At 35.5% G+C, this 23,428-nt stretch overlaps 1 protein-coding gene across 2 annotated transcripts in view; it reads left to right on the forward strand.

The window, feature by feature from the left end:
• The window catches only part of STXBP6 (syntaxin binding protein 6), a 363,404-nt gene that overhangs the window by 327,041 nt on the left and 12,935 nt on the right, over positions 1–23,428 (forward strand). The window lies entirely within an intron of this gene.

Consider the following 23,428-nt stretch of genomic DNA (forward strand, 5'->3'; position numbering starts at 1 on the left):
ACCAGTCTTCTATCCACTGTGCCATATAACTGCCCAACATTTGTATTTTTCCTTAAGGACTCAAAGTACTTTTAAAATGGCTTTATATTTTCATATTCTTTCCTATTAAATAGGAGAAAGAATGGAATTCTCATCTTACAGAAGGAACTGCAATGTGTTAAATGACTTATCCAATAATACAGAGTGGCAGAATAAGGTCTTGAACCCTGGGTCTTCCTGACTTCTAACCCAGTGCTTTTTTCCACTGCCTGATCTATTTCCTTTTATTGTACAACACCCTAAATAAATAGCATGTGACATCACCAACAGTGATCACTCACATGCTGGGAAGAGTTTAAAGAGGACTCTTTCAGAAAATGTCTGAATAATTTGGGAAGTTTCCAAAAACTTAGTATATTTTGCATCATTTACAATGATTACTAGTTCCTCTGAGAGATGTATTCATGGCCAAACATTGGACCTCTTTTTTTTTTCCACTTTCTAAGTTTGACCATCATTCTAACACAAAGCCATTTTCTGTGTAATTTGTCTTTTAAAGATAGATAATCCTCTAGATATTTCTTTCCACAATAACCAGCATGAAAATCAACTTATTTTCCACAGCAATTTTCTTTCAGGGATTCCATAGCTGTGAATTATGAATTGCTTAATTCCAGAAAAATCAAAATTGCAGTGACACAAAGGCCATAGGCAGTGTATCGTTAATATAAAGGAAGGAGCAGAATCTTACTAATGTTGACTTGTAAACAAAAAAGTAGCATAAATGTCATCATTAAGGATATCTTTGACTAGGAAAGGAATTTGATCAGTCACAGCAAAAACTAGAGAACGTGGATAGGAGGCTTTGAGGGCTGCTGAACTGGTTCCACTGAAAATTAGAACATGAGAAAAATACCCATGTCTTGGGTAAATGCTTCATTGAAAAGCTAGTCAAGAGTCATACAGTATAAGAAAACATGTTTGGGATATGTTTATTATGAAAGTAGAAGGTGTTCAAATCAGATTGTAAATCCACCAAAGTAAGTAAGAAAATATATCATTAAAAGCATTTATAAAAACCAGGGGTTCTGTTTTTGGAAAACATTGGTTTTGTGGATGGTTGGCTTGTTTTGTTTTTGAAGGAAAATTTATATTTATTTCATAGAAATAGAAAGAATAAACACCCACCCCCAACATTTTCAGCCATCATTGTCCCTCTCAAGTCCTTATACCATGGTAAACTCTAGGTTCACATCTTAGATCAACTCCTATATAGCACAATCTCACCAAAGTCCAAGTTCAGAACCCCTCTTAGACTTAAATCCCAGACACATTAGCTTCTTGGTGTTCTCCTGTTGGATTGGCTGGTTGTTCATCCCATTTTCAATATTGTCTCTATGATTTCCATGGTTTAGACTCCCTGGTCCAGTAAGACTTGTATCACATGCACTTAGAAGCATAAAGAACAATAAAACCATATCCAATTCTTGAGGCTAAAGGTAACCCTTCTCCCGTGACCTCAGTCAGTTCATGGTACCTGTTTTGTGGATAAACTTTCACCTTCACCCGTTGTGGACAGTATTTTGACTTGTTAATAAATGACTTGACTAAATCACAGCAGTAAATGCCCCTGATCAAGTACTGCAGATAAAGCCTATTTAATAGGGTAATTTTTGTGTGAATAAAATAGATTTGTTAATTTGTTCCTTTTATCACACTTCAGTCTTTCTTCTACTTGCTAAAGTTCCAGCCTTAAGGATTCCCTACTCCCATGGCACTTTTCTCCTATCTACAAAGAGTGATAAGAGGTCTCTGATGTCACTACAACAGGAAGAGAAAAGTGTTCTTGATAGTCCAAAGTGAAACTCTAACTTTTCCAGTCCAGAATTCCATAAACTTTGTCCTACCTCATGACTGCATGCCATACTATAGGTTGATTGTTCCTTTAGAGCAGATATGGGCACCATGTATAAAAATGAACTTTGCCACTGGGGGCAGCTCCAAGCAAGCACAGAAAATAGGAGAGGGAAATCTCAAGTGTGGAAACTGGAGAAGAAAAGAAGGGACCTGTTGCTAGTGATCGCTTTCACTTGCCCGTGTGTATAAAGAAGTATATGTTAGTCGACTGAAAGTTTCAACTCCATAATAATGAAAATGTGCTATGTACTAAAACTGAACTTTGTTTTAAAGCAGAATGCTCTTAATTGAGCTTATGGGTAGGTATTCTATTAACCAAGACCTGAGCTTTCATTGACCCAAGCACTGAAATTTATGAAGACTGATAGAAATAAGCACATTCAGGATGTACTATCCTGATTGACTGTTTCTGCCTAAAGAACACCAGGTAGCTACAACAATGGTCTTCTGACTGGCCTGAAGGTGATCTCAAAAAGTCTAATACAAGTCTTTGAATCACCAAGCAGTTTTTATCATATAATCTTCAAAACTTCAAAACTCTTATCAGTTCACTGTTTTGAGCCTTGTTTAAAATAAGATGAGAGCTGCTGTTTACTCTTTGACATGAACTAGATTATCATTTTAAGGACCTGTTGATTTCTATTTTTCATGATATTTCAGTACGTTTATTGTCATGCGGCTTGTTTTTGTCTGACTCTTCATGATCCTATTTGGGATTTTCTTAACAAAGACAGTGACATTGTTTGCCTTTTCCTTCTTCAGCTCATTTTATAGATGAGGAATGGAGGTCAGAGTTAAATGACTTGCCCAGGGTCATACAGCTAGAAAGTATCTGAGGCCTGATTTGAACTCATGAAAATGAGTCTTTCTGACTCCAGGCCTAGTACTTTATCCAGCACATCTAGTCATATGACTAGATGACCTATAAACTCCTTTCTAGAGCTCAATTCTACTGTTCTGTGACTAGGGACATTTATATACTTGACATCATATATTTAAGGACCAGTGTGGGATAATAGAATCATTCATGGATTTGAAGTCAAGAGCCCTATCTTTGAATCCCATCTCTGCTACTTACTTTTTTTTTTTTAACAAGGCAGTGGGGTTAAGTGACTGCCCAAGGTCTCACAGCTAGGTAATTATTAAGTGTCTGAGGACAGATTTGAACTTAGGTCCTGCTGATTCCAGACTGGTGCTCTATCCACTGCACCACCTAGCTGCCCCTCTGCTATTTACTTTTTAACCAATTCCTCAGCTTGAAACAATCATGATAACTGTTTCTTGACTAGCAGATTTAACCTTTCTGACCCAGCGAGGATGTTACTACCTTCCCTTCCTCAAAGGATTGTTACCAGGAAAACACTTTTTAAACTTTAAAACACTTATTTAAAACCTTACATAAAAAAACTTAAAGCACTATTATAAGTAACAGTACTTCTCAGAATCTCCTTTTCATCTTTTATGTTATGATGGTTGGACATTGGATTATCACCAAGGACATTATTAATACCAAGGTCATCTTCATGGCAACATGAGTAGGCATCATTGTAGAACTCTGAAGGAGAAATATGTAGATGTGTATATTTTTCAAGTCAAGGTATTTAAAATATTTTGAAATTTTTCCAATATTACTACAGAATAAAATATTCCAAATAAGTGAAATTTCCATATAGTAGAATCTAACTTCTTAACCCTTTAAATATAAAATAGCAAGATTGCTATTATCTGGAATCAGAGAGCTTGGGTTAAAATTCCAGTTCTGATACTTACTAGCTCTGTGACCCTAGGAAAGTCTTTTAACTTCTTTGCTTCGGTTTCCATATATGTAAATAAAATGAGAGAGTTTTTTTGGGGATTTATTAACTATAACTTACTAAGGGACTCCAGCTGAAAGGGACTATAAACCTATGTAAGACGTGAACTTTAAGATGTTTTTGGCACACCATCATCTTATTAGATCCTAACTACAACCCTGGGAAGTAGATGGGTTTGTTGTTGCCCAGTCATGTCCTACTCTTTATGTGCCCATTTGGGTTTTCTTGCCAAAAGTACTCAAGTGGTTTGCTATTTTCCTTCTCCAGTACTCCCTCTATTCCATCATAATAAGCAAAGCCAATTTTTAGAATTGGTAGTCACATAAAAGGAATTAGTTTTGTCTTCTAAATTATCTCACATGTCTCCTTGGTCTTGTTTCCAAAAATGATACAATGATTTAGGTTGGGCACAATGCATATCTTTCTCTGGATGGGGAAAATAGGAGAAAGGATGCTTGGAAAATAATTAAATCAGTGTCAGAGTAAGAACAAAATAAAATATCTCAAGGGATGAATCCTTTGCCCTGAAAGAAGTTCAAGATGGAACTCAGAGATCTGAAATGAACCTTTTAAGAATCCTTTTCAACTAGATCATGAAAGCAAGCAACTTTTTTTCACTCTTGAGACCAATTAGTTTCAGGATCTGACAGACTGATTCCCATGGCAATCGTTTCAACATGACATCTACAGGTTTTTTTTCCTTTTTTCCCCTTTGAATCTAAAGTGTGTAAAGAGTTTCTTTTTATCCTTTCTTCCAGTGAATACATTTTAGTTTTCTATATGAAATTGGTACCTTGATATATCTTAGGCATACCAAAAATCTTGTCATCTGCTTTAGGAACCTACTGCAACCTCTTCCTTATCTTCTCTGCATCTCTTCATCTTCTTCCCCCTTCACATTCTTGGAATATACAGGGTATGAGAGAGTCATAGGAAAGGTTCTTCATTATCTAGGGCACCCAGCTCCAGGCAGGTCCATCCCTGACTAGCAAGCTCTGCCCCTTGGGCAGACTCCTTAAGCAATCTCCATCCTTCCAAGATAGAGCTGATAAGATTCCACATTCCAGCAAAATCATTGGATCATTTGATTTAAATTTGAAAGTAACCTGAATAGCATCTTAAGTAACACTTTCATTTTAAAGACAAGGAAATGGAGTCTCAAGAGAGACTGAGCTACCTAAAAGTTAAACAAGGTAAGCAATAGATTCAAACCCATGTCCTCTGACTCCAGATTTGGAGATTGGTTTCCTCTCTTAACCCACTGTGCTAATCTAATCAAAGAAAAAGATATTTATTAAGTACATTTCTACGTGAAAGGAATTTGCTAGGTCCTGGGAATCTAGGGAAAGCACACACATTAATGGTCCCTGGGGAATATGATATGTGTATATGTAATTAGAAAATTGAAGAGGAGACAGAAACATCAGTAACTAGATGATCAGGAAAGACTTTCCCATAAATTATGGCACGTGAGCTAATCCACAAAGGAAAGAGGCAGAGGATTCAAAATCTTGTAGATATGAGGGGCCATCTATGTGAGAAAAAATTAGAATCCCAAATCTAGAGAATTTCATGCAAGTTAGTTGACTTGAAATAATAAAAAATGGTTGCCTTTCTGTAGCAAGATTTTAATAACTCTTTGCAATTATTTTATTCTTATAATAATCCAGAGAGGTAAATATTATTATCCTCATTTTAGAGTTGAGGAAACTAAAGCAGAAAATGATGAAATGACTTGTCTAAGGTCACAGAGATAGGAAATATCTAAGGTTCAATTTGAATTCAGGTCTTTCTAGCCTCTATTCACTGTGCCACTGGAATATAGAGATCTTAAAATGCAATAAGCTGAGAGTCATATTGTAAAGGGCTTTCAATGTCAAACCAAGGAATTTATAATCTGTTTTATAATTTTTCTGAGAGGCAGTGGAATCATGGATAGGGAACTGACCTCAAAACTAGTAAGGTCTGCCTTCCAATCCTTCCTCTGACATATACAAGCACTATGAAGCCATCCCAGAGGTGTCAACTCAGAACCAGATTTAAATGTAATTAGAAAGTGTTTAACAAATAAAAATACAATAAAACATAGATCATGTAAACCTGTGAGTTTTCTAACTCAATAGGTAGCTTAAAGGGGTCCATTTTTATTTGAATTTTATACCTCTCTGCTGGATAATTTTTCAAGATGATAGATTAAAAGAAGGTGCATAAATAGTAGTTTCTTTCTTGGGAGACCTCTATATAAATAAAAATCTCAGCTTCAGTCCCTATCATTCCTATAAGAAATAGGGAGCCTCTCGAATCTCTCTCTCTTTTTGGGGGGGGTAGTATTGTTGGTCAGTGGGATTAAATGACTTGCCCAAAGTCACAGGTAGTAAATAACAAGTATGGAAGGCTAGAATTGCACTCAGGTCCTCCTGACTCTAGGGGACTTAACTGACCTCTCCTTAAATCTCTTGATCAAAGGAGCAGTACTTTGGTAATATTGCGGAGAATAGACTAATGATGACTTTTAAGTGTGTTTTATTGTGTTAAGAAAAACCATTATTTTTTAAAGAATACCAGAAATAGAAAAAAAGTTAGAAAATAATGAGTTCTGTTTCAGATATGCTAAATTAGAGATAGGGATCTAAGTCAGTTAGACTTAGACCTTGACTTTTATACATGATTATGATGGAATACTTATGGAAATTTATGCTATTAACAGTGATAAGAATCCCTCTATGGTCCTAGATTGGAGTGGAAGTGCAGATGTATGGAGATTCAGGAAGCTAATCTGTATCATCCTGAGTCACTGCCCATTCTTCTATTGCCTTTATCCTGAAATAATTGGAAGAAATACTACCCAATCCAAATGAATATATTTTCACGTTTCAAGGATTGAGACTTCAAATAATAATTAATGAAGTAAAAATAACCCACTCTGAACTGCTTGATCATTTGGGATACTGCTAACTCCAGCTACTCTCTGGACAGGTTTAGAAGAAGAAAAGAAGATATTTTGCCTTAGAAACCCTTGAATGCCTTAAGTTTTTAGCTGTGAAGCAAAGCTGGCTTCCATTTGATACTGTTGTCCAATGCCCTTTTGAAGGGGTTTGAAGGTATCATGTCCTTCTGAAAAAGTTGGAATCAAAAAGTTTACTTGTCCTGTAAAACTTTTTATTAAAAGTATTCTTCCAATTATTTGTAAAGATAGTTTTCAACATTCAATTTTGCAAAAATTTTTCCCTCCCTGATTCCCCCCATCCTTACCCCAGAAATCAAGAAATCTGATGTTATACATGCACAATCATGTTAAATTTTTTTTCCATATTAGTCATGTTGTGAGAAAAGAATCAGGACAAAAGGGAAAAAAATAAGAAAGAAAAAAAATTTTAAAGTAAAGCTAGTATGCTTTGATCTACATTCAGATTCCATTGTTCTTTCTCTGGATAGGGTGGCATTTTCCATCACAAGTCTTTTAGAATTATTTTTGATGTTATCTTTTATATCTATTAATTCGTGTAAATCCAGGTTTTTCTGAAACTAACCTGTTCACATTTCTTAGAGCACAATACTATCCATCACGACTTCTTCATCCATTCCCCAGATAATGGGCATCCCCTCAATTTCCAATTCTTTTGCCATCACAAAAAGAACTGCTATAAATATTTTTGTACATATGGGTCATTTTCACTTTTTTATGATCTCTTTGGAATACAGACATGGTAGCAGTATTGCTGGATCAAAGAGTATGCACCCTTTGTGAATAGGTCCAAACTGTTCTCCAGAATAGTTGGATCAGCGTACTATTTCACAGTCAGTACATTGGTGTCCCAGTTTTCCAACATACCCTCCAACATTTATCAGTTTCCTTTTCTGTCATATTAACCAATCTGATAGGTAGGCATTGAAACCTCAGAATAGTTTTAATTTACATTTCTCCAATTACTAGTAATTTCGAGCATTTTTTGACTATAAATAGCTTTAATTTCTTCATCAGAAAACTGCCTGTTAATATCCTTTGGCCTCTTGTGAATTGAAAATCTGTCCTATAAATCTTAACAGAATGATCTTAGAGAAAAAAGCTGAAATGAAACCTAATTATAATATTTAATTTCCCTGCAAAGGGAACAGGAATCCATATTCAACAGGAATTTGTCTGGCATAAGAAACTTTTAAGTTAACCAAATATGGATTATTTGAATCCTTTAATTAGAAACTCTGGGATTTCAAACATTTAAACACCAAGAAATTATCTGATGGATATTAATTGAATTAATTCAACTTAAAAAACTTTTATTAAATAAGCTTGTTATATGTCTAGCAATTTAGTATGAGGTGAACATGATGCCAAGTTTAAGTTGTTCGTCTCTGCCTTTTATACTACTTATATTCTCATTGAGAGAGATGAACATATAGAGAATTAGATACACAGTAAAATATAATGTGTCCTTAAAGATTTTTAAAACAAAATTTTATGAAACATTTTAAAGGGAAAAATCAAAAAAAAAGTTTCATATGGCATTTGAATGGACTTTGAGAGATGCATAAACATTCAACAGAAACAAAATTGGAGAGAGGACATCCTCATTATTGATCAATGGGAATGGGGTTTAGAAAGGATAGAGATTGATTCAAAACAGCTAGAATATAATGTTTATTGAAAATCAGAGATAGAATGATATAATGGAAAGAGCACTAGATTGAGAATCAAAGGACATGAGTTCCAATCCATTCCCTACAACTTAGTACATAATTGACCTTAGATAAGTCATTTAACCTCTTTGAGGCCCAAGTTTCCTCTTTTGTAAAATGAGAAGATTGAACTATGTGATCTGTTTTTTTCTCCAGTATTATATGTGTCTAAAACTTTCTTTTTTGTTGTTTTGTTTTTGTTTTTGTTTTTTTGTAAGGGTTTAATGACTTGCCCAAGTACAGAGTTAGGTAATTATTAAGTATCCGAGACCAAATTTGAATTCAAGACCTCCTGACTCCAGGACCAGTACTCTTAACTGCTGTGCCACCTATCTGCCCCCTCTAAAACTTTCTAAGGAATCACTAAATCTTTGATTTAGGGGATTGGCTTGACCGGGTTGGTCAGGCATCAGTATAAAATATACTTTAGAACATGGGTCATGAAATCATTTGGTCTGCTGCTGCTAAGGCAACCACAGTTGGGACTCAATATTCAATAAATCTAGGAGAGTTTTAGGAACTAATTAATTAAATGTTTGACCAAATGTAGCAGGCTAATTTTTAAGTTGATAATGTTGTATGTCCTGCAAAAGTTAATATAAATATCCAAATAATCCTTGACAGAAAAAAAGATTACTTACCACTGCTTTAGAAAGAAGACACAAGTAGGCAAGTGAATACCTGGTAATTAGATGTATGGAAAAGGAGGATTGGAAAATAGTGGTAGCACTTAGAATAAATTAATGGGAAATGAATTGGTGAGATTCTAGAGGTTGACTGGCCATGTTAACTATTTAGATATGAGAAATGAAGGAAGAGGAGGAGCTAAAAGTAATATCAAATTTTTAAACTTGAGGAACTAGGCAAAAATATCATGTCACAGACAGAAGGAAAGTTAGAAAGGTGAACAGAGCTAAGCCAGGGCTGACTGTTTAGAGGTTGCTGCTTAACTCATGACTCTGTTGCTGTTATGTCCATCAGTAGTCATTAGTCTATAGTTGGTAATGATAGGATGATAGGATCTACTTCCACTAGAGTTGTTGCCTTCAAGGATGGCTGCAAGAGTCAAGCTAAAAGCAGGGTCACTTCTCTGGAGGGTGCAGGGGGATAGGGTGAGATGGGGATGGGTACTACTTTTCCATGGATTCTTGAGTTCAAGAACCTGAAATAGGAAAGTCATTTTAGGATAGAGAAAACTTGAGTTTATTTATGATCAAAAGGAGACAATGAAAAAGAATGTAAAGATTTATGAAAAGGAGGAAGGAGAAATAATAGCTAAAGCAGGGTCCTGGAAGACTAGAAATAATTCATTTGTCACTAGAAGGAAAGAGAAGATAATGAATCATGGTGTTAAAAAGTTTACTTTTCTTTTCTTTTCTATCTTTTTTTTTTTTTGGCATGGTTGGGGTTTTGGAGGCTTTCAAGATTAAATGCCTTGCCCAGGGTCAAACAGCTAGTGTCTGAGGCTGGATTTGAACTGTGATTTTTTTTAGGGTTTTTTATCAAGGCAATGGGGTTAAGTGGCTTGCCCAAGGTCACACAGCTAGGTAATTATTAAGTGTCTGAGGCCAGATTTGAACTCAGGTACTCCTGACTCCAGGGTCAGTGCTCTATTCACTGCACCACCTAGTTGCCCTTGAGGCTGGATTTGAAAGAAGGTCTTTCTGACTCCCAAGATCAGTTCTCTTTACAGAATTCCTAGCTGCCCTGCTAAAAAAGTTTTAAGGATTAGAAGAGAGAAACTGAGAAGGTTTAGCTTTGATAACCTTATTCTCATTGGAGCAAAATATTAAGCCATGTTCTCTAACTCTGTGGGGTTTGGAAGTGAAGTTAGAAGATTTTTAAAAGAAAGAATAAGTGGGAGGGAAGGGGAAAAGCAATTTGTCTTTGTGTCCCTGAATCTTGGTACATAGTAGGAATATAATAAATTCCTGTTAAGGTAGGAAAAATATTAAGAAAGTTTACAAGCAGGCGGCTAGGTAGCGCAGTGGATAAAGCATCCGCTCTGGAGTCAGGAGTACCTGAGTTCAAATCCGGCCTCAGACACTTAATAATTACCTAGCTGTGTGGTCTTCAGCAAGCCACTTAACCCCATTTGCCTTGCAAAAAAAAAAACCCTAAAAAAAAAAGAAAGTTTACAAGTCAATCAAAGTATTGATATCAAGGATAATATTCAAACTTTCAAGAGAAACCTTAACTCTATGACTTTTAAGCAGATTGAACTTCTACTAAAAGATCTTCCTGTCAATGAACATGGGCTTGACTCAGTATGTATTATTATTGCTCTCCCTTTGGTTATTATGAGATCTCAATCAGCAGGCAAGCTTTTCTGTTTCTATATTTACAAAGTATTCCTGGTGGTTGAATTGACTTTTCTCTGTCACTCAGCTCTAGGCAACACAACTAGTTTCACTGCCCCTGAAATTAGCCTCAGACTTGACATAGGAGATAATTCTGGAGTTGCTATTAAGCATCCTTTAACTACACTCCTCTCTCTGGAAATCATGCCTTTGAAATGTAATTACATGCTTTGTCTCTGTTCCTAAAACAGAGAATGGTCTGATTTTATTTGTTTATTACATCTTTTATTGGGAATTTGTAAGGTCCCTGAGTTCTGTATCTATTAAATACCTGTTTAAAGGGCAGGGCCCAATACTAAAAGGACTCAGTGATTCTTTGATAATAATAAACGTTTGTTGGGTTGACAAGTATAGCCCAAAGTCTAAATCCACAAATACTATTCTCTATGCTTCTCTTATTTTCCTAATGCTACAGAAATAGAAGAACCATTCCCTACCCCCACAAGACTTTGGGCCATTTTGTATTTTGTCTCATTGGATACCATGGTTGTTGCATCCGTCACCCACCCAATGAGCAGTAATTAGCCTGGTCTTCTGAAAGTAGATACTGTCTGATTACAACATACAAGACTATGCTTACTGCCTTTCTGACTTAGTAGAACTGACAATACTTTTGCTCCTATGCCTTAAAGAACATATTATTCTCATGCCAGTCTTCTGGGATTTCTCTCAGTTCTATACCCTAAAACCTCATTGATTTGAACCTCACTAATTGGTAATTGACAAGTAATTGGTTATATAAACAAAATTATAGTGGCAAGATATAATCTTCCTAGGAGGAGAAAAGGAATAAATATTTATTAAATACCCATTATCTGCCAGGTAAGAGCTTTACAAATATCATATAATTTGATCCTCACAACAATTCTCTGTAAGGCAAAACTTTTCATTTTCCCATTTTATATTTGAGAAAACCAAGTCAGACAGAGGCATACCCTGACTTGTCCAGGGGCATAGAACAAGTAAATATCTTAGGTGGTATTTGAACTCAGTTCTTCTTTCTCTCAATTTAGAACTCTGTCCTTGTTCTACCTAACTGCCTAGGAGAATTAAACTGCCTTCAAACTCTTAGACTTCATTTCTCCACAACTGTACACTAATTCCCAGTGGCTTTTCATAATACTCAAAAACTTAAAGGCTATTCATTGGTCCTTTCTCTGGCAGGAATTTAATTTCTGTTACCAATATATAGACATTTATTTATAAAAGCTATTCTCTAATTCATCCTACTCTTTTTTAGAATCTTCTAAAACTACCAATGTTTTGTTGCATATTTATCACTAAACAATCAAGAATCAACTATGGAAATAATAATAGGTCAGATAGAATTTTTGGAAGATTCCTTTTTGAAAGAATATATTTGCATGTAAGAAAGATGAAATAGCATGGAATCTATGAGTATATGTGTGGGAGAAATAATGAGCATGTATCCATAGACATGCATTGTAATAAAGTATCACGGAGCCCTTAGTCATTCCCCAGAACTATTACCCTCTAGAAAGCATTCACTTTTTATTTCATATATTAAATTTGCCTCGCATAAAAAAGTAAGCATCTAAAATACTTTATCTGTCTGTTTTCTTGAGTACAAGTATTAGAGCTTAACCCATCAAAGATAGAAATTGGAGACTGCTATATTGATCAACTGCATATTTGTGGTTTAAGAAAAAAACTGTTTAATATGTGAACATAGACCATGCTCTTGTCATTGTTTAGTAGTTACAGTACTGTCAGACTCTTCATGACCCTATTTGAGGGTTTTTTGGCAGAGAAACTGAAGTGGTTTGCCTTTTCCTTCTCAAGCTTATTTTACATATGAGAAAACTGCTGCAAAAGTGTTAAATGACTTGCCCAGAGTCACACATTACTAAGTGTCTAAGACCAGATTTGAACTCAGGCCAGACTCTCTATCCCCTTCACAACCTAGGTGCCCCCCTAGACCATGTCTCATGCTTTTAAATTTTGTTTTATCCTCTTATTCTACATGACCCCTTCCAAGAATTGTTAGATATAAGTTGTTAATCACTTCTACATTTTTAAATACACTTTCATCTCCATTAATTGTGCTTTCTAGCAATCACTACACTCAAGTTTTTGCAATATTATCTTGACTTTCTCTCCCAGTAAAACTTCTATACCATTTAATATAAAATGCCAGTATATATTTTTAAAGCATATATTGAGTGAAATTTATGAAGTCTTAACATCAATGAACTAAGTATGGTCTTAACTTTGCTCTCTGGGAACTATAATTTAAAAGTTAGTGTACTTTTTTCTCCCTGTACAGTTGACTGGCCTATCCTCAGAATACCTGAATAAATTTGGAAATTAATATCTTTCCCTTCCATTTAAAAAAGTTACATAACTTTTTTCAGAAGAATGAATGTTTAAATTTCAGGTTTGTCATGCCAATATGTGATGTTTCAAAAGTCTTAAGTTTTAAGAGCTTCATTCATCGGGTACTATCCCCAGGATTTACTGAAGCTACAAAGATGAATAAGATCCATTCTCTACTTATAAGGAATTTTCAGTTTGAAAATTGTAGAAATAATTCAAACATAAGGAAGAAAGCAAGCATTATTAAGTGTAGCATTTACTATGTTGCAGGCACTGTGCCAAGTTCTTTTATTTCATTTGAGCCTCACAACAACCTATTAGGTAGGTGTATTATGTTCATTTTACAGATGAACAAACTAAGGCAGAGGTTAAATGACTCATCTATAGTCACAGAATTGGCAAGTGTCTGAGAGCTTGATTTGAGCTTAGGTTTTCCTAACTTCAAATGCAGTCTATATCCACTGGATTACCAGCTTCAGTATTTATGTAACTCCACTGAGCATTTTTTCTTTCTTTCTTTCTTTCTTTCTTTCTTTCTTTCTTTCTTTCTTTCTTTTTTTTTTTTTTTTTGCTTTTTTTTTTTTTTCGCAAGGCAAAAGGGGTTAAGTGGCTTGCCCAAGGCCACACAGCTAGGTGTCTGAGACTGGATTGGAACCCAGGTACTCCTGACTCCAGGGTCAGTGCTTCATCCACTATGCCACCTAGCCACCACCATCCACTGAGTATTTTTGTTGCTTCGTTGTCTCCTAGCTTTCTTAAGATGTACCACAAAGCTTTGCATGTAGCAGGTTCTTGAAAATACACGAGGTCATATGCTCAGGTTCTTTGCATCATCCAAGGTATAGTTTCCATTTGTTAGCCAGAGGAAAGTGGTATCCTGATTTGACTATTCTATCCTAGAAAGAAGCCTTTGATAAGTGAAATCAGGAGGCGTCATTGGTTAGACCATGGTCATTAATATTACAAGAAAGTAGTTATATATTGAACTTTATGGACCATTTCATTTTCTTTATTTTCCTATTCCATCATTAATACTTTTTTTCTAATTATAAGGAATATTAGAACCATTTTTTCTCATTGGGGCATGAGAAAAAAAGTTTTCCTTTATCTTGTTGTTTCTTTTCTATTTCATACAAAAGAGGCCAAAGTTATGCAGCCAATTCTCAAATAGGACAGTTAAGTTCTCTCTGTTTTATAACCACAGACTACCCTTAGTCATTGCAGATGAAGGACCTGGTAAGACTATGAATGACTATCCATTCAATTAATTAAGTGTTTAATGAGCACTTACCAACTGTGCCATTAATTATGAGCAATGCAAGAAAGTTATAATTCAGACTCCTACCTTTAAAAACTCATTTGATTCTCTGTATGTACAGCATCTCTTACATATGTCTCCCCTTTACATACATGACTATCATGGTGCAGAGGATCATCATATGGTCTGCTATAAATGTCTCTCTAGGAAGCAACTAGGTAACAGTGGATAGTGTTGGGATTCAGGAAGACAAATTCAAGTAAGACACTAGCAATGTTTTCCTGTCTGCCTCAGTTTCCTCAACTGTAAAATGGAGATAATAGTACCTAGTTCAAGATTGTTGTGGGGATCAAATGGAAATTTGAAAATATGAAAAGGACTTTTCAAGTCTTAAAATGTTATAGAAATATATTACTGTGGTTAGCAGAAACTAAGGAAAAAGAAAGAGTAAAGGCAATTGGAAGTCATTGAACCCCTAAAGGGGGATTAATGCTAGTTATTATTACATCAGAATACCAGTTTAATTTATCAGGAGGAAATGATTCTCCCTTTTTTTGCCTCTAAATCCTGTCCTTAAGAGATCTGGAGTAAGACTCCACAGTAGTTCAGTTTCTCCAACCTTCTCAATTATTTACAAGGTGACAAATGAGATGTTAAACAGTAAGAAGACTAATTCAACATCCATCTATCCCTCCATTCAGCAAGCATTTAAGTGATTCCTGCTAGAGGTCATAAGGTACTTGAGTAAGATATAGTCCTAGATTGGATTCTATTTTCTCTAGCATATCTCAAACAACACTGGGTAATTTATATCTCCAAGGTAGCTTATTGAATTTTTACTTTATATGTGTATGTATGTGCATATAAACATACATACAGCCACATTTTGTTTTTCTAATATGGGAATTCCTGAATAAATCCCTTCCCCTACCACCAAAACCCTTCTTTTTAAAAGAAAAGTCATGGAAGTAGAACAATAGGGTCCATTAATAACTGTGCATGCAATGTTCTACATCCTTGGTACCCCAGCTATTTATTAACTAGGGAGGGGTGTTTTCTCAACTCTTCTCCAGTGCAAACACTAGTCATTATAATTACTCAGTATTCTATTTCATCTTAATATCCTTTTCATTTCCCTCATTGTTCTTATTGTGCTCTAATTTGTCTTTATCATTCTGTACCAGTTCATACACACATTACCAGATTTATTTGAAATCCTTACTCTTCATGGTCCAATTTAATTGTGTGCACACATACACACAAACACAAAAAAAATTACCACCATTTGTTCATTTCTTCCTTGTGCTATAGGTTCTTGTTTATTCCAGGTTTTTTTGTTTGTTTGCTTTTTTTGTTTTGTTTTGTTTTATTCTTTGTTTTGCTATCACAGAAAGTACTGCTATGTGGCTACATAAATTGTGGTACTTGAATGTCACAGAATATTATTGCATTGTAAGAAATTATGAATTTGAAGCATTAAGAGAACCATGAGAAAACAGATGCAAAATAAAGTAAAATGAACCAAGAAAACAAATTTTAAACTTCAGCAATGTAAATGTAAAGACAGAGAGAAAGACTTCTTTTAATAATTCCCAATTGGGGCAGCTAGGTGGCACAGTGGATAAAGCACCGGCCTTGGAGTCAGGAGTACCTGAGTTCAAATTCGGCCTCAGACACCTAATAATTACCTAGCTGTGTGGCCTTGGGCATGCCACTTAACCCCATTGCCTTTAAAAAAAAACTTTAAAAAATTCCCAATTACATATAAAACAATTTTTAACATTTAAAAAATTTGAGTTCCAAATTCTCTCCCTTCCCCTTCCCTAAGCCTTAATCACTAAAATGGGCCTTGTCTCAGTCAAACCAAGACCTGTTAAAAACCTCAGCTTAAATAAGTCAAGGTCTTCACTGCATCCAGGGCTATTTCCAGTAGTCCTAATCTATATCTTATCACTGCACCCAGATGATTCCAGAGGAGAAAATGAAGACAGTGACTTTGCACAGTCCTCCCTCACTTAAATTCAGTTCACTTGCATGGCATGATCCTCTTCAAGAAAAAAGGACAAAAAGCAAAAGCATATATACATACATACATATACATATACATATATATATATATATATACATATATATATATATATATATAGATGTATACATACAGTCATGGAAAGCATATTAGAAAAATATTTTTTAAAGTTCTACTAAAATCAATGCTGCCAAAGAAGGAAAGAAGAAAGCTGGGAAACAATCTTCACAACTAGGAGTTCTGATAAAGGTCTCATTTCTAAACTCTAGAGAGAATTGCATCAAATTTATAACATTATAAGCCATTCTATAATTGATAAATGGTCAAAGGATTTGAACAGTTTTCAAATGGAGAAATTAAAGCTATAAAAATCATATGAAAAAATGCATCAAATCATTGATTGGAGAAATGCAAATTAAAACAATGATGAGGTGTCATCTCACACCTTTTAGATTAGCCTAGATGAGAAAAAGGGAAAATGATTAATGCTGGAGAGGTTGTGGAGGATTGGGTCATTGATGCACTGCTGGTGGAGTTATGAACAGATCCAACCATTCTGGAGAGCAAAATGGAACTATGCCCAAAGAACAATAAAATTGTTCATACCCTTTCACCCAGTAATTCCAATTCAAGAAGAAATTATAGCAAAGGGGGAAAGTCCTACATGTTCCAAAATAATCATAGCGGCTCTTTTTTTGTAGTGGCAAAGAATTGGAAATTGAGGAGATGCCCAGCAATTGGGGAATGGCTAAACAAGTTATGGTACATGAATACTGTGGAATATTATTGTTCTATAAAAAATCCATAAATGGTCAAACTCTCAAGAAGCATGGAATGATTTATGGGATCTGATGCTGAGGAAAGGGAGTAAAACCGAGAGAACAATGTACACATGAACAACACTGTGAGATGATCAGCCCTGATGGATGCAACTCCTCTCAGCAGTTCAGAGAACTAGGACAGCCTTATTAGACTGGTTATGGACAATGTTATCCCTATCCAGAGGAAGAAAAACTGAACAAAATAAAACAAAAATTCTTCAGAATATGATGAACAACACTACATTCCCTTTTTTAATAAAAATCTCTCTTGTATTTCTTTCCCTTAATTCTAATTCCTCATAACGAAAATTGTTAAACTGTAAACATGCTTAACATAAATGTGTAAATGCACTATTAACCTGACTGTTCACTACTAAGGAGAGGGGGGGTTGGGAAGGGAGGGTGGAAGGAAAAAGCTTTTTTTTTCATATACATAAGCATATGAATGAATGTTTAAAAAAGCTTTTATGATATGTATTTGGGAAAGTAAAACATCAATAAAAAATAAAAAATTTTGAAAAAGAAAATAAAAGAAAATTCTACTAGGAGCAACTAGGTGGTACAGTGGGTAGAGTATCTGCCCTAGAGTCAGGAAGACCTGAGTTCAAATCTGGCATCAGACATTTAATAATTACCTAGCTGTGTGGCCTTGGGCAAGCCACTTAACCCCATTGCCTTGCAAAAACTTTAAAAAAATTATCTAGCTGTGTGACCTTGGGCAGGTCACTTAACCCCATTGCCTTGCAAAAAACAAAAAAATAGGAAATTTCTCCTATTATTATTTTATATATGTGTGTGTGCTTGCTTTCTTTCTTTCTTTCTTTCTTTCTTTCTTTCTTTCTTTCTTTCATTCTTTCTTTCACCTTCTTGGGGTATGTGTGTGCATAGTATTAAACAGAATCATCATTTCATACTAAAGCAACATCCAAAATTCTTCAGCATTCTTGCCTCCCTGTTTTCTGGCTAACTACATGAGGCCAATGAGCAGTAGTGTAACTTTCTCATTAATTGCCAAATTTTAATTTTTTTTCACAATACTACAATAGGCATGTTGTAATTGTAAACATAATCCCACACACACACGAAGAAAGAGAAACCTCAAGAAAAATAGAGAGCAAAAATAAAATGTGCTTCTTTTTTTGTGTTCAGCTAATAGTAGCTCTGTCTTTGGGATGGTTCGCATTCCTTATCATAAGTCCATCAGAGGTATTGCTTCAATATTTTTTTCCCTGCAGCTGCTATTGCTATTGTATTTCCCTCCATCCTATTCCTCCCCACCCCCACCCCCATTTTTTCTATTGTCTCCCTCCTTAAGTCAAGCAGTTTGGTGGTGATACCAAAAAATAATGAAGAGATTAACATCTTAAAAAACTAGTTTGGGTCAAATGGAAAATGGTTTTTAAGATATCTCCTTCACCAAATTGCTGACTTGGTTTTCATGATTTTCCTGCTTTGCTCTCATTTCTCTTCCCAATTTTTCCTCTACCTCCCTTACTTGATTTTCAAAATCGTTTTTAAACTCTTCCATGACCTGAGACCAATTCATATTTTTCCTGGAGGTTTTAGATACAGAAGCTTTGACTTTGTTAACTTCTGAGTGTATATTTTGATCCTCCATAGGGCCAAAGTAATTGTCTATGGTTGGATTTTTTCCTTCAGTTGTTTACTCATTTCCACAGCATATGACTTGATTTTAACTCTTTGTTAAGGTGGAACTTTGCTTCCAGGGTGGAGGAAACAGTGTCCCAAACTTTTGTCTGGTTTTGAGGCTATTTTCACAAATACTGCCCCTCCTCTGCCTCAGGACCTGCAAGTTCTCATTTTCCCTAAGATCTTATGAGATGTCTTGTGGATGATGCCAAGCACTCCCCTCTGTCCTGGAACAGTGAGGAGGGTCCTCTTTCCACTATGGCAATAAAGCTCCTTTTCCTGAGATCGGGGCCCAGACTGCAACCTGGATCTGAGAATAGGCAAAGCAACAAAGTCTTGCCTCAGAGATAGCAAAGAGGAGTCTGGGAGCAGCTGGTGGGTAGGTCCTGGGCCTGTTCCTAGTCCCCAGGGACTGGGACTTCACTGAGTCCTGCTCTGGACTGGGATCTACTCTTACTGTGGTGTGGCAAAGTTTTCCTGATGAGTTGAGAGGTCTGGAAATTGCCCCTGCTGCCATGGACCCAGGCACCTCATGGGTTGTTCCTTGGATGATTGGAGCTGGTTTGTGCAGGCGCAGCCAGGACTGTAACCCCAGTGTAACAGACTCTTCCCACAGATCTTCCAAGTTGACTTGGACTGGAAAATTGTTACATTATTTAAAGGTTTTGGAGTGATCTGGGGGAGAGCTTCCAAGATTTCCTGCCTTCACTCCACACAATTTACACTGTTATTGACCATTCAAAGGAACAGTAATAGTGATGAAAAGTGAGGATGTGATCTCCTCCCCTACATTTTTATGTATCCTATAACTATTTCTAAGTCTTCACCAGTAAAAAACAAACAAACAAACAAACAAAAAACCTCTTTCATGATGTCCCTGTATATCAGTCTTGCCATGCACCTTTTTCTTAAGTATTAGTTTATATAACACTATATATCCTATGTTTTCCTCTGTTGGCTTATAAACTTAAAAATTTCTATCATTGAGAAATTTTCCCTTCTTAGCAGTTAGAACAAGATCAATCCAAACCATTCCTTAAGAAAAAAAGACTTTTTTTCCTGCCTACACAACTTTTCTACAGACCATAGCTTGTTTCCACAGAAATAAAATTAATAAGACTTTTTTGCATCTGATACCAGTGGAAATTTAATTGCTGTTAAAAAGCTGACTGTGGCTAGTTGTATACATTCCAGATATAGAGTTAAATGTTATAATAAATTTGTTTTGAAATAAAGCTATTTTATATAATGGCATTGAATATTTCATTCACTGAGGAGAATAAACTATAATTTTTTCTCAGTTGCTATTTGCAATTTATTACCTGTTCTTACATTACAGCATCTACTGATAATTCCCACCTCCAACACTAGCTATGTGACTATGAACAAATCATTTACCTTTCTGAACCCCTGAGTTTCACCTCCTTCCTCTTATAAAGATAATTTCTCTGACTGTCTTAGTGGTGTAATAAAGTGAAGTGAAGAAGTATTTTATAATTTTAAAACACTATAAAGGTTTGAATTAGCATTGTTTATTATTATTATTATTATTATTATTATTATTATTATTATTATTATTATTATACTGTTAACTTTCCCAATTGGGAGTCCTGGAAAGTTTGATCCTTTTGCAGTTTTGCAGTTTTTTTTTTAACTTTCATGTCTGTAATTGTTGAATATGGAACATTCTATTCACTCTCAAAATCTGATTTTCTTATTTTCTTCCTGCTAACACAGAGTGATAATCAGTTTCTGCTAATATCCCTTTGTTCATATGGCAGAGATTGGGGAGAAAAAACCTAAATTGAGATAAAACATAGTTTCACTGTTTATCTTTACCTTGAAATAGCTATAAATTCTTATTTGGAACAAAATATTCTTGGATAAAAGCCATGACTTCCAATCCTTTGACCCTTCCATTCTCTCCCAAGAGAATTCCCCTGCAATAACCACTTTCTCTTCTCATTTTGACACTTGGGGAATCAGTTCAATTCTTTGCTGTCCTCTTCTCCTGAATGTCTAACCCCATTAGCCTATCACTTAAACTATTTGCCTCCTTCACTCCTACAAACATGATGCTAAATGAAGATGGAGAAAAACACTGAACTATTGTGATTGCATTCACTACAAATTTACGTTACACAAGTTTGATTGGGTCCTCACTACTTCCTGGCAATCTTAGTATACCTCTCTTATCAACTCACTATCCCACTCTTCAAGGCAGCTTTTCCAAACCTTTTCCTCCTTTCTCAAATCTCCCATGATTCTCACTACTCCCACCCTCTCAGTTGAGAAACTTGCCTTATTTACAGTAAAAACTTGAGGTCATTCACTGTAAGGTTCCTCTTATTCTCACTTTCCTCATCTCCTATCACTCAAGAACTATGCTTTTTCTCACATGAAGTGACCTTATTCCTTAACAAGGCTAAGCCCTCTATTTGTTCAAGCATTCCATTTTATCCTGTCTTCTCCAACAGATTGTTCCCTCTGACATTCCAGATGTCCATTTATTTTCAATCTCTCCCCATTTACTGGTTCATTCCCTTCTGTCTACAAACACGCTCATTTCTCCTTTGTCCTGGAAAAACATCACTTGATCCTTTCTTTCTTGCTAAAATCCTCTATCACTTCTGCCCTGTGGTTCTAAACTTGTTCAAAGGACCATGTAAAATAGATGGTTTCACTTTCTCTTTCCACTATTTTACAATCAGGCTTCTGACTTTATATTTCCATCAAAACCTTGTCTAAAGTTTTGTGATCTCTTAGCTGTCAAATCCATTGCCCCTTTACTCTATCCTCATTCTCCTTAACCTCTCTACAGTCTTTGACACTGTTGATCATTCTGTCCTCCTTGATGTTTTCTTCTAAGTTTTCAGGACACTTGCTTTCTCCAGATTCTTATTTTATCTGCTTCTTCTGTTTCCTTTGCTAGATCCTCTTCAGAGCATACCTTCTAAACTTAGGTGCTTCTTGGGATCCTCTTCTGAGACCTCTTCTCTCTTGTTACTTCTTTATTTTTTGATCTCATCAATTTCCATGGATTTAATTACCATCTGTGTACTTAAAGATTCACCCCCATTTTTCTATTACCTTTCAGATGTCTTGACTGAATATCCAATAAATATCTGAAACTCAACATGTTCAAAACAGAATTTGTTATCTTTTCCCACAACCATTCTTCCTTCCTACCTTTCTTGCTACTTTAGAGGATGACATCATCCTCCCAATCCATTAGACTGGTAGTCCAGGAGTCATCCTGGATTCTTCAGTATCTCTTACTCTCATAAATAAATTATTTCATCTGCCTTTCCTCTGTTAATTACTGTCTACTTAATTTGATTATGGCTTGTTCTGTATATATTTGTTTGCATGTTGTCTCCTTTGTTGTAAGTTCCTTGAGGGCAGAAACTATTTTTTATCTCTTTTTTATCTCCAGCACTTAGCACAGTGTCTGGCTCCTAGTAAGTGTTTAATAAAGGGTTTGTTAATTTTTTGAAAGTATAGAACTTTTTTAACTATTAGAACTATCTCAAAGTGAAGTAGGCTGCCTCAGGAAGTACTGACTTCCTCATCACTAGAGGTTATGGATTACAGACTTAGGGATGAAGTGCTTTTAAAGGCCACTGTCTTAACTCCTTCATTTTTACAGATGAGGAAACTGAGACACAGAAAGGTTAAATGACTTGCCCAACTTTCATAGCTTGTATCTGAAGTAAAATTTGAATTCGTTTTTCTAACTTCAAATCCATCTCTCTTTCTTTATGTAACCCAGGTATTCAAGTGGAGGTTAAATGACCAATGGGGGGGGGGGGGCGGGTAAGAGAAGGAATTGGAATTGAACTTAATGGCCTCAAAGAGCACTTTCAATTTTAGAATTCTATGACTCCATAAAATTTATAAATGAATACCATAAAGGTAATTTTTTAATTTACTCTCATTATGGTTGACCCACACAGCCTAATATAAGAAAAGTAGAGTGAATTTATAGTTACAAGCTATCTTATTTTTGTCACTGTCTGGTTATATACTCCTACCCAATGGTATTTTACTTTATATTATAAGTTCTTATGTTCAAATTGTCATCCTTTGGAATACTTTTCTTCCTCCACTCTCATCCTCAAAAACAGAATGCCCTCTGGCAGGCCACCTAAAATTGAAATATCTAATGTCTAACACCTCAAGGTTCAGGAGATGGGCTTTAGTATTTACCAATGTCTGTCACTGAATGAATTTCCTTCCTGGGAATAAGAAGTAATGTTATCCTTTTCAGACTCCTAGGAACAATTAATTAGTACTCATGAATCTTGAAAATGTCAGGGGCCCATCCTAATCTGCCTGATTTATTTCTAAAGCTTAACTTCCCATCTAAAAGGGCCAAATCACTTACTTGTTTTTGAAGTAAGCTCCTGATGTAACCATGCAGTATAATAGATAAACTTTGTACTTAGACCAAGAGATGGCATAGTTGAATCCTGGTACCTCTCCTTGGTTATATGACCTCAGCTGGGTCACTTAATTTGAGGAAGCTGTTTCCTCAAACTAGAAAATGGAACTTCTCTCCATAAGATCATTGGGAGGAAAACATGATG

Source organism: Macrotis lagotis, chromosome 4, assembly GCF_037893015.1.
Source record: "Macrotis lagotis isolate mMagLag1 chromosome 4, bilby.v1.9.chrom.fasta, whole genome shotgun sequence".
Classification (NCBI taxonomy): Eukaryota; Metazoa; Chordata; class Mammalia; order Peramelemorphia; family Peramelidae; genus Macrotis; species Macrotis lagotis.